Here is an 18,856-nt window from a genome sequence, read left to right as displayed (position 1 = left end):
TAAAATATTTATTTGAAAATAACAATTTGTGATGCTCTGAGCAATTTATTTCTGCTTTCACCTGAAAGTTTTTTTATCTTGCTTTTCTCTGCTTCACAAAGCTCTTGATTTTTTTATTATACTTGATGAAGTGATTAGGAGACAGCTCAGTGCCTACATGTAACAGAAAACACATACCAGAAAAATTTTTATAATTGAAGCTACATTTAATCTGGAATTACTGGGGTATCATTGGTCTGTATGCTCTACAAAACCTTGTAATGTCCAGGAGAAATCAGCCAGAACACTGTGAAAGTTATTAATTCAAACAGTCCTGACTAGAGTTTTAAGCTCAGTATTTTCTAGGCTTATGTGTTCATTAATACTGGATAAGCTCCCCTCTTAAAAGTTTTCATTTATCTTTGGCTAAACAAAATGGGATCACACAGAGAAATTACATTTAGAATAAATTAATTACGCTAATTTTAACTCTTGATGTTCCTAAATTTTTATGTTGCTGTATTGCTGGCCTTAAAAATTCAGACATTTGTAAACAGATAATTTAACAAAAACAGAAGCAAACAAAAGATATCATCTGTTTACAGACTTGTCTGAAAAATGTTTAGAAAAATGAAAATAAAATACAGCCTTTCGTAAAGAAGGGTGAATTTTCAAGCAGTCCCAGTGAGGTTCTTTATTGTTACCCCACAAATTCATAAAAGGATCCTTTTTTTCAATGAGCATGTACAGCGGGAGCAGAGGCAATCATCTAGTGAAAGTCAGAGAACAAATGTTCCATTATACTTATTAAATTGGTGGTGTGATGCTTTTTAATCATTTCTACAGACCATGATATCCTATTTTTCTACAGCAGTAACACTGATTTTCAGTTACATTGAACTCTTCAAACTAACATGGATAAAATCCTAAAGAAGCAAATATTTCAGTAAAGAATTTCTCCACTTACATCCAGAACTGACTGCTCTTTACCAGATCATGTAATGTACAAGTTCTCTAAGTAGTATTTTTCATTGATACTTAAGTACACACACAAAATGTGGAAGCTTACCTGAGTAAACTGACTTGCATGTCCAAAATTATCATCATTATCTTTTAACACCTATTAAGATACCAATTTCCACATACAATAGTGTGAACAAATAATTAGGAATGTAATTGTGAGCAATTAAATGTTTCATGACATGTGTTGGCATGAAAAAAATTATGAACCCTGTTTTCAAGTCTGAGAGGTAGGACAGACACTGGTTATAAGTGTGGATATATTGCTATTGCTAAACAGGTACTGCTCAGATATCTATTTCTTATACATGGTATTCTTCTAAACTATTGCCATATAAATTACTTTTCATATGAGAAACAGACATATGCAATGTTCACTTTATGGCTGTATCGTCAATCAAAATGTGTCTCATTCCATATATAACTACCTTTGGAATCCACTATTATGTTTCATACTTGGTCTAAATTTATAACCTTTAATTTCCCTGTATGGCTCAGGATACTCTATTAATTTATGCAGTTCTTTGTTAATATGTTTCATAAGTGCCTTGAAATTGCTTGTTTAATGGAAAATGCTAGCCTTGAAATGTGACCTTGCATAAATTTATTTTCTCTGTAAGAGTAGGTGGCTCACCTTTTGATATTTTTACTCAATTACATAAACACATGGGTTACTTCTATGGCTAAAGTCTTGGAAACACTTAATGTACTAGAAAAAATTAATGTAAAATACTAATAGGCCTTCTTGCTGCCCTCAAAATTGCATTTGGATGACATATAAAACAGCCAAAAATATAAAACAGCCGAAAATATAAACCAGCCAAAATTTGGATTTGTTAGGACAGCCTATTGCAAGGCTTTTTAAAATTTCAGATATTTCAAGTCTGTGACTTGCTCTTATGTTTTTGGAATGCAAATGAATTCTAATTTAAGGACAATGGTAGATTCAAACGTAAGAAAATGTCCATGTGTTTTTGATGATAGCTTACATACTAGACAGTGCCAAAGATTTGAAACCCTATGTTCCAGGGAGAAGAAAAGCCAAAAAAACCACACCAAAAAAACAACTCAGACATTGGCAGATTTTTGTAAGAGGGAAGAACGAGGGTTCTAGCAAGGTGAGTGTTAAATATAGCAAAAATGCTCCTACTTTGATTGGGCCACTTTGAACTAACTCTGAAAGGATGTTAATGACCACTGATAGTGAAGGGCAATGAAACAATTAGACACTTCTATTTAAATAATTCATTTGCATTCTGAAAAATGATCAGTCATCAACTTTGCAAGCTGCATCTCAATCACTTCTTCTGACACTGCTGCACTATATTTTTCCATTTTCCTTTTTAGCTCAAGATGAAAGTCATGAGACAATTGTGATTTTGTTCTGTGCATTGCAAAATACTTTAGTGGTAACTGACGTGAGCACTGGGAGCTTTGTGTGGAGAGAGAGGAAGAAAGGATAAGGGATAGGGAAGAAGAGAAGTTCTGCCCAGGAAAAGAGAATAGAAGTAATACATTTTTTTCTGTGAGAGTAAATAGTTCTTTCTGTTTTGGGACAGAAGGAGAATGATTAATCATTCAGTCAGAATCAAGAAGATCTGCTGGATCGCTATTGTAGAAACATCTAGCTACACTGAAATTAGAATTTTAATGGATGGGTTTAGAGGAGTTTTCAAAGCTACTGTAATTAGCATAACTAAAGAGGTAGGTAAAGCATATGGTTTGGAAACATTTACTGTAGAACTTCCAAGTCCTTGACACTCTGATCTGAAATGTGCCAATGTGAAACAACAAATGGAGATACCCTTTACCCTCTGTGTAGGGAACATATCTGGGACATGTAAGGAAAATGAGGAATAGGAGTGAAGTGTGACGTGCTTCAACAAGCATGCTTTAGCCTAATGGCTCCTGGAAAACAAAGCACTCGTGTACATTAGGATAGAAGCAGGGATCAAGTGGAGACCAGGAAATAGGAGGGAATATAAAAGCAGCTTAGAGGTAGTCTGAATCTGGGTCATACAACACTGCTGTCTTCTGCATGGTTTTTTTCCCTGTCTTTTGCTGTTATTTAAAGGTGTGTACTCCATAGACTGGCAAGTAGTTAAAATTATAAGTTTACATATAGTAAACTTTTATTTACAGGTTTCTTTTATTTCCAGGTTGACACGTCTGAATATTTGATAACCCTGATCCTTTGGGTCCTCAGCATAGCCACAGATCAGCTGGTGACTGATGACTATGACTGTAACTTCAGTAATTCTAAGAGCTCTGAAAAAAAACCTGTTGGGACATACAACTCTTTGTTCTTGCATTGCTGTTTGCTATTTTTACATGCCAGGATGCATCAAGAATTAAATTGCATATTTTAGGGCATGCCAGCATACAGTGTATTGATTGGGTTAATTATTCTTTATGTTCAAGCAACTGAACCAACTGCATTTCCTTTTTTTTTTTTTTTTTTTAATTTTGCCTCCTCCTTTTTCTGTAATGAAATGTACAAGGGTACACTGTGCTGAAATTTCTTGTCATAAACACTTTCCCTTTTTGTCTATCTAGAGTCTTCCCAACATAATCTGAGCTCTGCAGAGGGAGATGAGTGAGGGAAGCAAACACAGGCCATCCAGCTCCAAAGAAGTTTTCTATCACACTTCAAAATTAGGTGACTGAAATTGGGCTTTAATTTACATGTTAGATTTAATATCATGCTCATTGCATATTAATTAAATAGAAATGGATCATTACCAGTCCATTTAATGGGGTGTAACAATGGCTGCATATGAAATATGCAGACACTGCTATTACACTGTCCTTAAACGTCAGTAAATATGCTTGAATAATCGCTAGTGCTTCAGCAATACAGGGTTGCTAATGCACCTCTACATCAATTCATTGGTGTAATTGATACAAACAGGTACCAAGTAGCTTCTAGGAGCCTGTGTTCCTGTCCTTCTGCATAACCATTGAGAGCATTATAAGGTTGCTTCTTATTATTTTTGAATCTCTTTAAATGGCATGAACACTATGGGAAAATGACTAGCTTCTATTATTGCCTGACTAGAGGTACCAGTTAAATGATTTCTCCCTTTCTTTAATTTCAACTGGCTTATGTCTGGGCAGATGACTGACACAGAGAAAATGACTTCATGATTGCTGGCTATTTCTCACTTTCTAAGGACAAGTGACTTTCTTGTGGCAATACTTTAAATACTTTTTCTGCCAAGTGAAGTTTGGTTTTAAATAGTCAGTCTTTTAGCTGATTTTTCTGGCTTGCTTTTGGAAGTTCTCACCTTCACACCATTTAACAGTAACTGGTGGTGTGGTTAAAATATTGCTTATATAAATCTCAATCTGCTAGTACCATAGGTTTCCTGGTGATGCAGCACTTAAGCAGTGCCACCTTAAACAAGGCACTTTAGTCAAGAAACCCTAGTCTAGACTTTTATAGGCTGGAGCTCTATAGATAAAGTATGACAGAATGGACTCAAATAATAAAATAACCTTTCTTTCGTGAGTTTAAGTACTGATATTTTTTCATGCTCTTTTCAAATTAAACCTATTTCTAGTAAATAGGACATATTTTCCTGCCTTATCTAGTCAGATGTGCTCCACCTCATAATCTTTTTTTATTATTCAATGTTTCTAATACTTTTGATCTTAATTTTTTGTAAATAATTTCTTAGTGATCTGAAGGAGAAAACAATTTTCCTACCTCTGTCCTCACTTCATGAGTGATCCCAAATAAAATCAATAAAACAAAAAAAAACCACCCCTCACATGTAGTTGGAAAGAAAATATAACTTGCCTCTATATCAAAAGCTTTGGAATGCTTTAATATTATTAATATTAATGTATAATTCTTCTTAATAGAGAAAGTTGTCTTATTTTTTCTATTTTGTACAAGAGAAATGGAGAGGGGAGAGAAAAATCTTGGGAGTGATTTGAAGTGTTACAAGAAGTCAATCAGTTACTTGTGGTCAAACTTCTAAATATTTATTTTTCTGTTAATTTGTTTTCATGTTCATAGTTTTCTATTGGAATATAGCTTTTTGTGCAAGACAATTACTATCAACCAAGCTGACTAAAACTTTGAGGCAAAATAAAACAAGGGATTTCCTGCCAGAAACAAACCAGGGGAAAAATGGCCAGGAGGCCAAATTCTTGCTTAATTTATATCCTGCACAACATCACAGAGTTCAGTGTTGCTGTATGATTAATGATTTCTATAGTTAATGGGGCTGTACTAGTGTAATGAAGAGAAAAAATATGGTCCATTGACTTTCATGGAGTGACACTGACCATATATTAGTGCAAGTCTGCGGCCTTATCTTGTGCAAACTGATCAGGGTTTTCAAGACTAGCTGTTGATTTGTTATATTTCAGTATGAAATATGTCAAAACAAAGCTATATAAACCAGTGTCTTACCTTCAATAGTAGCTAATGCCAGACTTTCAGAGAAAGAAGCAAAACTCAGAAAAACTAGCAAACTGTCCCAAACTTTTACAGGTGGGAAAAGTATTTCCATCTAGATTCAGTTTTTACACCTGCTTCTATGCTTAGATCCATGTCTCATACATTTTTAGCCAGTCTAATGTAGCAATTTGAACTCATACAGTTCCTCATAGATGTATTACATGCTGTGTGGCTCTTTTTTAAATTTTCATGAAAATCAAAGCTCTTCACATTGAAACACATAAATACTGAATAATTTGGAGGTAACGAGTAATTTTTATTAGGGATGGCTGACCTCCTTGCAGTCCTTGTGCCTCACCAGAAATGACCTTTCAGTTTACAACTTACTGTTGGCCTTTTCAGTTTGACAAGATATGCTCTTTCTCAGCTTCTCATGTAAACACTGTCTATATAAATTGTCTATGGGAAGATGGTATTTTGTCACTTTCTGACAGGCTTTGACTCCCTAGCCATGACTTATTGGCATAGAAAATGGGCTGGTCAACACAAAATGATAGTCCCAAAGCCACGTCTTAGTATGATAAAAATAGAGGTTTTATCTCAGTTGTGTCCAAAAATCTGATAGCTGTTAGGCTGTAGGTAAATTTTAAGAGCTGCCGAGGATGCTGATCAGCATGAACTCATATTTGAACTCTGTTATCTGCCCACATGGTTGTTGTTTGTTTTGTAGGTTAATGGAAAACACTTGAGATCAGGGACTGTCTAGGGGCAATACGCAGAATGATGGGTTTTAGCTCATGAGATGCATTCCCTAACTATACAAAAATTGGAATATATTATTTACATATATTGTTGTGTGGCTAGCAGGGGTTTTTGATTAAAAAAAAAACCAAAATACCAAAAGTATCAATCAACCAAGCCAACCTAGAAGGGACTGGATTATTTGAAATTTTTCCCAACTTTTCAAGGCTTACTTTTGAATCTTAGCTTGGGCCAGATGATTGTAGAACAACTCCATTCAAAACATCCAGAGATCCATACTCAGACAAACTGAACTTGATCACAAACTGAATTTTAGTCCTGGTAGTAGCCATTGCCTGTTCTGGATTGTTCTTGGATAGTAGAACCATTACATATATGCAGGATAATTGAAAAGTATAAGTATGAGGCAAACTTTCTGATTTTTAATTTAGAATAACAAATTTTCATTTTATATTTTGGTACTAAAGTTTGAGTAGTTTGCAGAGTCTATTGTATAGCTTCCAAGAGTATTATGTTTAATTAATTTTTTGTAGGTGAGGAATAATTTGTGGTACTATTGTGTGGATGGCTCATATATTGACATTTATAATTTAACATGATTTAATATAAAATATGACCTAAATATAACCTAAAATATATATATATATATATGATATGAATATGAGCTAATCATCTATATTCATACACAATTCAATACTATATGAATCTGAATTTTCTCCAGTATTGTGATGAAAGAATTTCCCTGTCTTATTATCAGAACTGGTCACCACTTGGAACTTGAGTCATTACTACCAGGAATACAACAAGGTCTTGTATAATTGTGTGTCATCTCTTCAAAATATATCAGGTGTACCCTCAAAGTTAAAAAATAATAATGATGACTGTAATTGATTGAACATGACATGAAGAAGTAAAACCTGAGGACTTTGGTTTATCTTCAGGGTTTGGAGAAGTGTTTGGCCCAAAATGCTGTATTTCCTGTGGAATATGACCACGACAGAAATGTGAAGTAAAATTAGGACTGTAACTTCCTTGTGTACACAGAGGAGATGCTGCAAAGGATAGCTCAGAATGACTGCTTTTGTTAAAAATAGAACCTAAATTATATTTGCATAATCAAAACAATAATAATTATTTTTGCACAACTATTTTTAGTCTCCTTAGCTTCTGGCATTTTCACATTGAGTCATAAGATATATAGACTGGTCATAATGACACCTTTAATAAAATTACACTTTACATGTAAATTTTCAGGATATAGTATTGAAATTTTCAGAATATAGTCATATTAAAGATGAGTGTTTTTCAAGCTGATAGTTTTGTGTACTAAAATTGCTAAAAGAGAAGACACTTCTTGCATGTCAGCAGTTCACCTGCTCTGCTAAGAGGGCTCAGTTGTCAAGCACCAGCTGGGAAGGAACAGGGCTGACAGTGCATAAAATAGGTGCTGTACTGTACTGGTAACTCATTTTGTTGTATTGATGAAAGGCAGCACTGTCTGGGGTCATTCATTAACTAGGAAAAGGAGCAATTCTGGTCCCCCAGATTTTCTTTTGTCTTCCTGTGCATCCTGAATTTTTATCCTTTTATCTTTAAAGCATAGTTATCACTGACTGTTGAAATTTTAAATGAATATCTACATCTAAAGCCTCGTGTTTCTCTGAATCTTTATACCTATTGTTTCTCTTCTTTTACTTTCATTTTCCTAATTATCTCTTTAGAACATAAAAACAAAAATAGCTTCCATTTTCTTTACAAAATGAACCTGATCATTTTGTAAAGAATGAGTGTTTGCATAGCTGAACAACCCAACACTTAAAAGAGTTTAATGTACCACTTAAATAAACAAGGCAGCTCAAACTTAGGTTTAAGTACATTTTGAAATATAGTGATAGAGCAGTTTTGAAATGTATACTCCAAACCCCCTCATTCTTCTCTTATTTCGACTGTATCATTATACTATCTGTAAAGAAAGAGAGTAGTTTTCAGGCAATATTTTCCAAATTCAAATACACTTGGACTTAAGTAATACTGAAATTGTATCAAAATAAACATTTCTACATGCAATTGTTCCAAGTTCTATTTTTTTTTTAATTTTGGTCATCTGGAAGGGTATTCATTTTATTATTTTAGTTATGACATTTTTTTCTTATAAGTTCCTGGATTTTCTTTTTTTTTTAACAGCTGTGACATCTGTGATCAACATATGCTTTAATGATGTGTACATCATAAAAGTTCAAGTGCACAATGAGTTAGTTGTGACAGTTTTGACTTTTCTACATCCATACGTATGTGTGGAAACTTACGCACATATTTCATAGAGGGAGAAACATGTGTAAGTGTTGTGATATGAGTACAGAAATCTTCCAGGGTTTATTTTTCAATAGATGTTGATTTGTCAGCATGTGTTTTTAAGTACAGGTAAATGAATAAAGGCAGCTTTGTATACATCCATATAGAAACAAGCAAAAACCCTGAAAAAAACACTTGCCTTCTTTATACTCTTAAATGTGCTCTTGAAGCTATTGGCTGCTGTGCAGGTACTGAACAAAATGAAATTGGTAGAAAATAAGCAGAGGGAGGGAGAATGCAACTAAGAAAAGATTTCATAACAGAAATTCAGAAAATAAATGAAGTGTTAGTGAGGTAAAGAAATAGAAGAATGTAACTCCAGATGTTAGAAGCAGGAAGAGAGATGGTTCCTTCAATGATGGCAACCAGATCATGGGAGAGTAAACAATGGAAATCAGATTTGCTCTGCAGAAGAGCATACTAAGGATAATTACTGAAGTGTTTGGAAAGCCTTGTTTCTTCTTTCTATGCAGTATCTGCATTAGTGCATCTGGAGGAGAACACTACTAGCAGATGCAGTTCTGGGGACATCCAATTTGCTGAAGACTTTTCTTCTGTATGTCTCTTTTTTCCCTGATAAATGATTGGTGGGATGCTTCACAGCTTAAACACCCATGATCTGTGGGATCTTGAGGCTCTCCTTCAGCCTAGATCTGGCAGAAACACTTCATAAGCTTTGGAGCCTAATCACAGAACTAGAATTTTTAAAAAACTCCTGCTCAGAGACTTTCTAACTGCATTGCCATACAAGATTTGCACTCTCATTGTCTGTTCCTAATGTTAAGAATACACACACTAGGTTTTCCTGTGATTTACAATGGAGAAGGGATGGAGGTGGCTGGGTGGGTTTTCAGGTACTGAGGATTAGGTGATGTTTTCTCAATTAGAGAGTAGTCCATTACACTGCTGCATCTTTGCACATTTTATTTGCTATTGTGACTCCCAGAGTGAGATTTTAAGCCCTGTTTCCTCATGCAGTACTTATGCTGCTTAATGCACTCTACAAATGGCTGTGATTCTATGGCAGCGATTAAGCATCCAGATATTTCTGTATTTCTGTGCATCTGGGTATTGGGCTTCCTGTGTCTCACTGCCAGTCTGCAAAATGAAGACAATTCTTTTACACTAGAAAGAAATTAATTTCTTAACTAAACCAGATGCATTCCTAAAAGCATTTTTTTTCTTTCCTTGAGCTATTCAGAAAATTTTAAAAAATCCCTTTCTTTTCATTTTTGGATACAATGAAAGTATTAAAAAAAAGTCAAGTGAGTCAGACTTGGCAGACAAATAACCTGTGGAGTGCTACAGGGTGTCTTTTTTTAAATGATCACCAACACACTAAATAACCACTAGTATAAGTTTCAGCTGATGGATAAGTGGATTCCACTGGGGCAAACTTAGAATAATAGGAATGATCAGAGGTGCTCGGGAAGGTCAATAGGGAATACCTGCATTAACAGAGAAATCCTTCCATTTAGGTTTTGAGACCATAATTGGAGAGGCATGCCTGATTTACTGTTGGACCCACTGCATTTGTTCTCTGTTTAAGCAGAGTTCAACTTTCAGGCCTGGATATTGGCAGGCTTTGCCAAAGTAAATGAGTTGAATAAGATCAAGGACATATAGTTATATATTTCTATATGGAATATAATCCCAACATTTCCGGGTGGGACGTGCCTGGGCTCGTCTGACCATTCCTGCTGGGCCAAAGGCGGCAGCTGTGGTGTTTCACCTCAGAGATACCTTTGGCCGGCTGGGTGCTGCAGCTGGGCACCCAGAACAAATCCAGGCAAAGTAGGAACTCAGTTTACCTCTGGTGGAAAAGGTTCAGGCGATGGTGAAGAGAAAAAGGAGAGGATTCTGCCGTAGAGTTTTAATCCAGAGTTTTATTCCAGGATGGTAGAGCTCAGAATCTTGTAACAGCTCCCAATAGAACCCCAGATCGCATGGTCCTGTCTCCTTTTGAGCCTGGGAACAGGGGGAGGGGAAGGGACAGGTGAGGGCCAACCAGGTGTGAGGAGGGGAAGGCTCAAGGGATACAGACACTTGGACAGGCCAATGAGCCCAGACCTGAGGGGCATCTTTTGAACTTCTGCCAACCACACCACGACCCTGCTGGAATGTTAAGATTGATGGACAGCTCTCAGCAGGAGGGCAAAGGGGAAAGGAGAGGTTGGCACACCTGAGGGGTTGGGATAGGTGAAACAGGTAATGGCATCATACTGCAACATATTTCAAGTAATCTTTGTTCTCTCACTCACTCTCTTTGTGTTCAGGGCTCTACAGTATGATTTACTGGGGGAGAGAAAACCAGATGAATTAATACCAATGTCTCACAATGTTGTTCATTCGTTGTAAATTGAATCTGGGGCATTAAAACTGATGACAGTAAGCATGGCAAAAATTAATAGTAGTGCTAATTACATTTCAATAAATTAACTTTATAGCCTTTCAAACAGCCTTTGACTAAGGCAAGTGAGCATCAGTCCCATTAACTGTTTGACAAGGTCCTATAAATCAAAAAAACAAAACTCCAAATAGAAAGCCAGGGAGATTTCTCTAATGGTCTTTTCTCAAAACATATCATGACTAGATGAAGCTGCACCAGGTAGCATTCTGTATCAGTAATGAGTGGGAGATCTAGTAATAAATTAGCCATCGATACACACTGTCCATGGAAAATATGAAAATTACCTACTGTTTTCAAAACTTTGCTTATTGTGCAAATTTGCTGCTGGAACAATGAAAGAATGATATAAATATGTCAGGGTTTTTATGTAAACTGTGCTTTGAGTTTACATAAAAAAGAGAAATATGTAAGGACAGAATTCATAAAATATTCAGGTTGTCTCTGATGCAAGCATAGGCCATAACTTTTAAATTGGCCATATGTATTTCATATCAGTGAATTTTGGTTTGGAAACAGGATGTTTCTCAGGGCTGAAAACTTTTCTCATTTATTCCACAAATTTTTGGAAAGGAGTGGAAGAAATCCAGACTGCAATTCAAAGCCTATGATTTGAAGACAGCATGTTAGCTGGAGTGTAACTTGATGCAATTAGAATATAACTTTATTTATTTCATAAAAGTAACTTATGCTTCACTTATTCAGTCTAAAAACTATACAAAGACTGAAGTTTGTGAATCAAAACCACAATGGACTGCATGACACAAAAGGCACTTGAGAGGTAAAATTCCATGTAATCAGAAGAGCCATGCATCAATTGCCATTTGTGCATAGCTCTGTAATCCTGATGTGTGCTCAGAAACATGAAACAGTATCCAGGCCAGTCAATGCACCTCCACAAGCATCTGGACAAAGTGCCCACTAGCTGCATAAATATATTTACTCCATTGTGATTCCTCATCCCTTGCTAATTCACTGCCAGCCATTAAGCTGCCTGACACAAAGTTGTATTCTTTTCCCTGCCTTGGTATTTCAAAGTATCTTTTAACATACATGTTACTACTGGATTGAGCTTTAAGATTCATATGAAGAACAAAAAATTAAAGGGCTTTTCACTTCCCCTTTATGGTGTTATATATATTCTGATTTCAGCATGTATTCAACCCTATTTTTTATTTCTTTCTTTAAGTACTTAGAGTTGTTTTTCTTCTTCGCTCATCAAAAGCTGTCAGCTGCTACACAAGCTTCTCTCTCACAACCAGAGCCAGCTGTGCCAACAGGAACTGTGCACACTGATATTTAGCAAAATCAGGCAAAAAACTTCATGGACCTTGAAATATCAATAAGATATGATGAGAGGAATATTTTCTAGTCTGTCTAGACTGTATTTCTAATTCTAATACAATAACCAAGTATACATGGGGGTAGCTTCTCTCTGTTCTATTTTCAATGTGCAGCCTATGGAAGGGTTTTCTATGCTGTTAAACAGATTTGCTGAAGCTGCAAGATCTGGTCAGAAAAGAGCATGCCATGACCAAATCTCTAATTGCTTTTGATGGGAGTCTTCAGAAGGAACCCTAAGCAGACTGTCCTCACCAACCTGACTGCTTTCCAGCTACATATTCTCTCACTGTGCTGTCTTGTAAAATTGTATAGTGACTCCTGCTTTCAACTCACAGTCTAGAGATATTTGATACATGCTATAGATAGTAAGGAGGGAATTTAGAAAGAGTGAAGTTATCTTGCTTGTCGTCCTGGAATGTTCTCCAGAGTAAATGGAGTCAATACTTCCCATAGACAACCATGGTAAGTTCAGGGATGTTATAGACTTGATGATGTTGATGAGCTGAAAGACAGCTATTGCTTTTGTTAATAATCATCCATCAGTGATTATAAGTAAAACATTGAATACTGAGACAATACTATAATTAAAGAGGACTCCGGCTAATGTAAATCCAACATATAAACTGCATAAAAATAAGATTCAATGGAAACTAGATTTCATTACAGCATTTCTAGAATACATTTTCTACATTTTCCTGACACATTTTATTTCTAAATTTTATCTTAGTTGCCAACAGCACAAATAATGCATAATTGCACAAAAATGTGCAATTTTTGCAGGGGACTGAAAAAAGATTGCATATATAAATATAATATAAATGCAAATATAAATATAAATAATATATAATAATATATAATAATATATAAATAATATATAAATAATATATAAATAATAATAATATATAAATAATAATTTACTTCCAAAAAGCTTCATTAAACAAACAGTATAATTCAAAATAACTGAATTATATTTCTAAAAAGTTTATTTATGGATGTATGCAGTCATTGTTAACATTGTCTTTGCTTGATAAAATAGCTTTATTTAAAATAAAGCTGAAGTAAGCCAGAGAAGCAGGATCTCAAACTCTCAGACACATGTGGACAAGCAGAAGGGGAATTTTCCTCACTTTACTAATCTGAATTATTCATTCCTATCTCTAGATTTCCTTTTCATGTAAATTCAAAATTTCCTTAGCATAGTTCATTTTGATGTCTCATTTTTGATGACCTATTGATCTCTGGTGGAAGAAGTCCCTTTTTGTCTGTCAGCCTTTTTCATCCATTTGATCAGAATAATTGTCACCCTCACCAAGGTCAAGGGCCTGCTGCTAGATAAAATCAGCATTTATATAGAATCCTTGGGAGGTCAACCATCTTCATCTCTCAGCAAAGGGGAAATAAGTGGCAGAATTTATTTATAGTCCTTTTCTTTTTTCTTTTGTTAAACACTAAATGGGCCAGAATCTTAAAAGAATTTGGTATTGAAAAAGTGGAGCAGATGTCAAACACGTAGCCTTGTAAGAGTCTGCAGATCTGCTATGCTGTTTCAGATTACTACAAAGATAGGAACTGCTCATAGAAAAGGATTAGATGAGCCATTTGTGTTCAGTTCTGAGGTTTTGGTGGGTTTGATTTTAGTATCTGAGATCCTCTTTGGTATATAAGGCATAATTAGGTAATCTGAACCTGGAAATGAAGTTTTTCTTTGGATTTAGCCCAGCATTAACACAGTAATTTTCAGGTTTTTAAGTGAAAAATGCTCTACAAGTTTTAAATTACCTTATTTTAACTCAGAAAAATTTCTGGCTTATCTAGTGCATCAGTTGACCTTTGTTGCACAGAAGCAAGAAAAATTTAAATAACTCTGCACCAACCTTGCTACAGGCCTGTCTGGTCGTAGTCTTCAGTGTCTTCAATAGCCTTGTATTAGTGGAGAAAAAAATTGAACTGAAAAGTTGTGTTAGGCTGGCAGCAAAGTGCTGACTGATGTGTTCTTGGGAAGGTTCCTCAAACTCTGAGCAAATTGCTGGTAGGGCAGACTTTTAATTTTCTTGGCGTACCTCCACTGATGTGCAGCATTGAACTTCTCCTGTGTATTTAGGGAACAATTTATCATATTCCCTCTAAAGCAGGGTATATGTTGCAGGAGGAGAAGATAGTTTTTATCTCAGTGAATTGTTGTTATACTGTACAGAGATCCACTGATGAAATTTTTATCTGTTTGTGTTACAGGTAGTTCTTCAATATTTTTCCAGAGAGACAGCAGAACAGAGACAGAGCATATAATGAAATACCATTTGTTAAGTTCTGAACACACAACTCATATTTTGAAAGTGTGGATTGAATATTTCAGAGGGTAAATACAGTATCAATTTTTTATTTCCACCTGATATTGTCTAATTAGTTTCACATGTATGCCGATGTGTTTGCAGACAGGTGGAGTATTTGATTTATCTTTTTATTAAAGTCCTACAGTGAAAGCTCACACAGTATGAAGTAGTTAGATTAATCCTAAATCCTTTCTGATCTTTTTTTTTTTCCCCATAATAGATATCCCTCTCTTAAGGATAACAACCTGCCTTCTTTTCCCTCTTATAGAGTCTTTGCCTATATTAGGACAAGTATTGCTGAATTTTGACTGTTTAAGCAGTCATAAATTCCAGATTATCTAAAAGCTTTGGAGAGCCAAAAAACTTTAAAGAATGTTTATTTGGTTGGGTTTTTTTAAAGTGCAACAATGCATAAAAATGCCTAAAATTTACATGAGTGGAACGACCTTATAGACACTAGGTCACATTCAAAATACTCTATGTCACTCAGGACAGCCCATATTTGCAGTAGGTTTTATCAGTCATGTCTTAAATAAGACACTGAAAACACTAACTGTCATTTGTTAAAGACTTCTCAGCAAGGGTCCTTTATTACATTATAAAATATTTACTGGTTAAGCTAAGGCAGTCTTCTCAAGGTTTCACATTAACCCATTGCTGACATTAAAAGCCAATTTGGATACTAATTTTGTATATAATATATAGTTGTACAGCTACCATTATGAAGAAGGAGTTTAGCTTATACTAGCTGGCAAGGGAAATATTTCAGTCACTACAGATTCTGGAGCAGCAAAAGAAGTGGCAGATGTAATGCAAAATATCAAACAGAAAATGATTTTGAAGTATCCATCGGTGACTTCTCAGATGTTATTTATTTATTTCTGAGCTTCTCTGCCCAGTAAATTTCATTTACTACCTCTTTCATTTTCACTTCTCTCTAATGATAACTGCTTGCTATTGATAATTAATCCAGATAACAACACTCCTGGATATGATGCCACATCTCTGGACACCGAAGTGTGTCCAACAGGCCATTAAAATCCCATTAAATCTTTATTCACCAGTCCCAAATTAAAAATAAACATTGACGGTACATTGGAGAGAATACTGATTTCACTGACCTTGCAATGCACCTTCCAAAAATTGTAGCAGAAAGGACTTTCATGTCACAAAGTGAAATTATATTTTATTTGTTTCTGTTCTGGAGCAAATAGGAGTTGTCCTTTCGTTATTGGACCTTGAGAGTCCAGTTTGTAATCTGCTGCCCAACAAAAAGTTTAACATACTCTCATGCAGCATGGGGGACATCTCTTTTCCTGTGGGACTTTTTACATACTCCTTTGTATCAGTCCAGAAAACCAATCCCTCCTTACTGATCAGATTCCAGTCTTTGCAATTAAAGTTTACCTACGTTTGTCTCAGTCTAAAATCAGCTCATTTATTTAATTCCATTTTTTTGTTGTCACAATGTTTTCTGCTTCCGCTTTTGACAACACTTCATTTTTAAATAGTTTTCCCTTATTTCAACCTTGCTGTTCCAGACAGTTGCTTCAAAGATACACCTGGTTTCTTTTGGTTTATTTTTACAGATACAGTTGTCCTTTAAACAGGACAAACCCCTGTCCCTTTTTCTGTCTTTTTCTGCTCCACTCTCTCCAGTTTGTTCCATTCTTTAATGATTTCTGGAATCATGTCACTATCTAACCCTCTGACAACTTAATATTTGATCTTTAGCATTTCTCATCTCTTAGAGGCTGCAAGATTGGAGTTTTGTTTTATCTCAGGAATTTGCTAAAGGAACATCCCATAGCTAGAGAAACCTTTAACTAAGTGCAACTGCACGTTCCTAATTAGCAGGTGTCATGTAAAGTTGTTCTAAAATGTGCTCACAAATTTTAAGTGAAGCAACCTGGACTGTAAATGAGAGGCCTTTTATTTGTGCTGTGAAACTTGTCAGAGATTTTGGTTCAGTGATAGAAAAAGTACTGAATAGCAAAAAGTTATTCACAAGGATGATTCTAAACACATAATACAGTGATCATCTTCCAGGGACATAAACAAATTTCCAGAGAGAAATATTTGAAGTAATGATTATAAACCACACTAACTTGCTTTTTAGGTTCCTTTGCTAAATACATCTGTAAGTAAAGGTAGGGTATTAGCTAAAATTATTTAATCTCAATTTTTTCCATTGCATGTTTCAATTTACATGAAGTGAATCATGGTTTACCTTTTAGTTCTTATTAGCTCGAGGTGCAAGCTATCAGTTGTTCAAAGCTACAATCTTTAATTGCTGTAGTATTTTTATTTGGATGACATATACTTCAGATGCAGATGTGAAAATAAAATAGAAGGAGGGAGGGCATATTGGTCAGGTTTTACGGGATGTTTTTTTCATTTGTGGGTGGAATAACAACACTGCCTTGACCATGACTTGATGCAGCACTGTGATCAAGATACACCTCTGTCATGAAATTCCCCTCTTGCTTCTCCTTGCTATAAAATCTGTGACTTTACAATCTCTTTCAGTTCAGCAAATAAGGACATTTAGCCAAATCTCTTCCCTTATTCTATTTAAGGCACATCTTTCAGTGTGCACAGCTCTGGACTGAGATTTGGAAGGCTCTGGGGCTATAAAATTGAAAGATGGCAAGGAAACTGGAAGGAGAAAATGTTAATGAATAATTGCTTTCTTTTTGTATGGATATATAATCTTAATCAAAATGTTGGCTGTTAATTTCATATTTTGTGCAATTTTTAAGGATTGGGTTTTTTAAAGCAAAATAAAGGGAAATTTTGCTGTTACTGAAAGATGGAAAAGCAATTTTAAAACGTAAAAGATGCACTAATTGTTCCTAAGGTAAATAGAATTTATAAGGCACAACTTGTATAAGGGAAATATTTAAAATAATAATGGCAACCTGTCATTTTTGTCTTTTCTTATCTGTCTATATTTGCACGATGAGTACGATGAGACACTCTTGGGGTACTGGACCAGGTAGGAAGAGAAAAATCTAACATAACCTCATCCATATCACATATTGGAGACATCCCTTGAGCTGCCTGGCAGACAAATTAAAACCCTATCTCTGTCAGGGGGTAGATTTTTGTTCTATTTTTAGGGAATCCAGCAGTGACTTTTTGTCCAGGAGTATTTTTGACTTTTTGACTTTTCGGAGTATTTCTGCCCAAGAGAATAGTGCAGCAGGAAACAACACTCACAGCACAGTTTTGAAGTCACTGGTGAAAAAGACACCTTTTTATGGGCAAGCAAAAAGATAATTTTTTGTAGACTGGGCTACACTTCTGGGCTCTCCTCACACCCAGCTGGAGTGCAGGACACTACAGTTTGGATCAAGAGAGAGTCATGAGCAAAACCAGGATGAGCTAGATGTTTAGAAAACACACCCTACACAGGAAATTGAAGGATCCAGACTAGTCTGACCTAAGAATGGAGGATACAGAGGAAGATGGAAAAATATTTGGACTAAGAAGGGATTCCAAAGAAAAATAAATAAGAGGCTTTTTATAATGACAATGGTTAAGAAAATAAATTTCAGATAATAGGCTTGAAGTTCAGATTATATAAGCTTTGGAACACTGGAACACATTTATCTATAGAGGAATCTCCCTTGGAGACTTTTAAAAGGAGCTTGTACAAATGACTGAGAAACAACTGTGATACAGTTGGCTTTGAATTTTTAATAGCAATTCACAACACTTTCTGGGTAAAAACACCCATAAAATCAAGCAACCCAAACACTACTAAAAACCCACAAGTGTGTTTTTACTGAGAATGCAAACTGGCACAAACTTTGCAAGGCTTTTCTTCAAACTTAGGGGTTATTTGCAGAGTAAGTTTTATTCAAATTGACACCTATAATGTCATGGTTAGTTATCCTGAATTTCAAATGCACTGCTGTCCTAGAATTGACAGTATATTGACTGACTCTATGTCAGAAGAGCAAGCTGATGTTACCCTTTTACCCAGTGTCAAGCCTATTCACCCTTAGTCTCGGTAATTAATTTCTGCAGTTTATTTTTACTGAGCTCTTTTCCTTTAGCATACCACAACTGGAGCAATACCCTAGTATCATCCTTTCTTCCTCCATCTTTGCTTTTGAAGTCCATTGAAAGGCTGATGAAAAATATAACAACAACAACAGCAACAATAATTTTAAAATGTTAAAATAATAATAATAATAGTAGTTTAAAAATCTCACAGAGTCAAACCCTAGGAGGGAAAAATAT

Source organism: Agelaius tricolor, unplaced genomic scaffold (genome assembly GCF_023055355.1).
Source record: "Agelaius tricolor isolate 1412-34295 unplaced genomic scaffold, bAgeTri1.0.p SCAF_5, whole genome shotgun sequence".
Classification (NCBI taxonomy): domain Eukaryota; kingdom Metazoa; phylum Chordata; class Aves; order Passeriformes; family Icteridae; genus Agelaius; species Agelaius tricolor.
This window is presented reverse-complemented; position numbering follows the sequence as displayed.